We start from the raw sequence: 3,419 nt of genomic DNA, 5'->3' as shown, positions 1-3,419 counted from the left end.
GGACACCAATTCAATTATAACTTACTATGAAATATAATTATAATGTTGGTAAAAATAAAGAGTGTTTTGAATGCCATGTATGTGGTTTGTTGTTCTGGAGAAAAATGGTATCTGGTGGTTAGAACATAGGAGTTGCTGTCAGCATTTGTGGGTTTTATTCCCAGATCCAGGCTTTTTTAAGAAGAAAGGCATGGTCTGGTCCCACTCCATTATAGTGCAATGCTTTAAGTGCTGTAGATTTGCTAAATGTTAGTGAAGACTTTATACTATTGACGGAATAACACATAACAAACCACTCAAAATACATTTTGTGATAGCTATCAGTGGTAGTGATAGTGGTAGTTTCTAAAGCTGTCTTTTGAAAAGATGTTATTAATAAACTAACAAAGATATTTTTCTAGCTTATTAAAAGTAAAACAGTGACTTGTTGGGGTTGTGGCAGAAAGTAGGGGCAGTAGGAGAAGGGAAAGTTGGCGTTATAAATGACACCCAAGTAGGACCCAAAGCCTAACTTCTATGTAGGGTGAATGAGTGCTGTGCTTTCATGGACCTCTTCTTTGTAAAGCAGAGTATATATAGGTTGCCATTTAAGGACAAACAAGTGAAATATTTTATCCATAGTAGTGATAGGAATAAAAATTCAGGGTTCTAGAAAGTAGAATACTAAAATACCAACTTGCAGAAACAACAAGAATGTCAAAAGGCTGATCAGGAACAATATGCTCCAGGAAAGAAGGCAACTGGTTTGCAACAGGAAAATGTTGACATGAAACAAAAAGGAGCAAGCAGAAAACACCCTGAGATGGAGATGTTGTCAACCAGTGAGACACCTCAGCCTTCTAGGAAGAAAATCCTACAGTAGTGCATGAAGAAACATTCATGAGTAGAGGTAAGGAAAGATTCCTGAAGCAGCTGTTAAATCTTCCTTCCAAGAAGAATGTGGATTCCGTTTTGAAGGATTATGCAAACTTTAAGAGATCTGTAGGAAACACATAATAAAAGAACATGCTGTTAATGAGCTTGTGGTAGGGATAAGACGTATTTCAATGCAATGCTGGACGCTCAGCTATCCCACAAATTTGAGACTGCAGTATGCTAAAGTTCTTATGCATCCAAGTCTCAGGCATATGGGATGCCACATTTACTGATATTATTTGTGCATATTAGAACAATGTTAGCCTACACACCTAGATGAGAAGTCTTGTTTTATTACTGAGCTGTCCTCAGGATTTCATTTCCTCAAGTACCTGACAAAGAATTCTGCAGCTTTGTTCAGTGCCCGTAATTAGGAAGTGCCTCCTATTGAGTATCACATCAGAAAGCCATGTGAGAGGGGTATTTTCTCTCATTCTTGGATCTCTGTAAAAGGCTGGTTCTGAGGCTTTCTCTTGTACAAATAATGTGCTCTGAAGACCATTAGTGTATAACAGAATTGATGCTTGTTTTCTGTTTGATTTAAACAAATAAAGGAGGTACTACTTTTTTAAAATTTCTTTTTTCATTTCAAAGTCTCTACCAGTGTATTCAGTGATGGACATCAGAAAGACATGCTATACAGTGTTTTATTGTCTAGTTGACAAAGCTGCCTTTGTCTACTGCTGTTCTGTTCCTTTGACACTGCACACTTCTATGATACGTTACTGCTCTGATTCCTAATTCCAAAGGTTCACTTCACAGTGTATAGCTTAACACTCATCCGTCTGTGCTCTTTTTTTTTCTCTTCTTAAAGTTGCTGAAAGAGCCCATCCTTTGCAAGTCGTCCTTGTTGTTCCTTAGGCATTTTATCTTTGCTCTATTGTTGATGAATAGCAGCTTTTTTCATGGTTTTTGTATTTGTGTCTAATACAGCCTTTAACATGATGGATACAATGCATTATGTAGCTACAGTTTTATGGAAAAGTCACTCTTGTAGGAATTGTTGTTCAGATCTTCAATAAATGTTTTTCTTTAAAAAAAAAAAAGATGATTTTTTTTTCAATTCCCACTATTTACCTGCAAGATTTCCTTATTTTTTTTATTGCTGAGTAATATTCCATTGTGTAGATGTACCACAATTTCTGTATCCATTCCTCAGTTGAGGGGCATCTGGATTGTTTCCAGATTCTGGCTGTTAAAAATAAAGCTGCTACAAACATAGTTGAGCGAATGTCCTTACTGTGTACTTGACCCTATTTTGGATATATGCCTAGGAGTGGTATATCTGGATCTTGAGGAAGCACTATTCCTAGTTGTCTAAGAAAGCGCCAGAATGATTTCCAGAGTGGTTGTACAAGTTTACATTTTCACCAGCAGTGGAGGAGGGTTCCCCTTTCTCCACAACCTCTCCAGCATGTGTTGTCACTTGAGATTTTGATCTTGGTCATTCTGATGGGTGTAAGGTGGAATCAGGGTCATTTTGATTTGCATTTTCCTGATGACTAATGACGTTGAGCATTTCTTTATGTGTTTCTCTGCCATTTGCTATTACTCTGTCAAGAATTCTCTGTTTAGCTCTGTACCCCATTTTTTAATTGGCTTACTCGATTTGTTGCCTTTTAACTTTTTTAGTTCTTTATATATACTGGATATTAGCCCTCTGCATTCTGAGTGAGCTATCCCAGAAGCAGAAAGACACACAAGGTATATATTCACTCATATAGACATATAATATAGGATAAACCTACTAAAATCTTTACACCTAAAGAAACTAGTCAAGAGGGAGGACTCTGGCTAAAATGCCCAATTCCTATCCAGAAAGGCAACGAGGATGGACATCAGAAGAAGGAGAAAGAGGGAACAAGTTAGGAGCATGCTACAGAGGGCCTCTGAAAGGCTCTGCCCTGCAGACTATCAGTGCAGATGCTGAGACTTATGGCCAACCTTTGGGCAAAGTGCAGGGAATCTTAGGAAAGAAATGGGAAACAGTAAGATCTGGAGAGGACAGGAACTCCACAAGGAGAGCAATAGAACCAAAAAATCTGAGCAGAGGGGTCATTCCTGAGACTCATACTCCAACCAAGGACCATGCATGGAGATAACCTAAGACCCCTTCACAGATGTAGCCCATGGCAGTTCAGTATCCAAGTGGGTTCTATTGTAATAGGAACAGGGACTGTCTCTGACATGAACTGATTGGCCTGCTCTTTAACTACCTCCCACTGAAGGGGAAGCAGCATTAACAGGCCACAGAAGAAGATACTGCAGCCTGATGAGACCTAATAGACTAGGATCAGAAGGAAGGAAAAGAAGACCTCTCCTATCAGTGGACTTAGGGAGGGGCATGCATGCAGAGGGTGGAGGAAGAGAGGGATTGGGATGGGAGGAGGAAGAGAACCACGGGAGGATACAAAGTGAATAAAGTGTAATTAATAATGAAAAAAAAAAGACCTCCCTATCAGTGGACTTGGGGAGGGTCATGTGGGGAGAAGGGGGAGGAAGAG

The 3,419-nt window shown here is 39.2% G+C and overlaps 1 pseudogene; it reads left to right on the top strand.

The window, feature by feature from the left end:
• The first annotated feature begins 482 nt into the window (after positions 1-482).
• On the top strand, positions 483-1,379 carry LOC129685388 (mortality factor 4-like protein 1; annotated as a pseudogene).
• Positions 1,380-3,419: the final 2,040 nt, after the last annotated feature.

Source organism: Psammomys obesus, unplaced genomic scaffold (assembly GCF_907164565.1).
Source record: "Psammomys obesus unplaced genomic scaffold, mPsaObe1.curated_primary_1811, whole genome shotgun sequence".
Taxonomy (NCBI): domain Eukaryota; kingdom Metazoa; phylum Chordata; class Mammalia; order Rodentia; family Muridae; genus Psammomys; species Psammomys obesus.
Note: the sequence above shows the minus strand (reverse complement) of the source record. Positions and strands in the feature narration are given on the sequence as shown.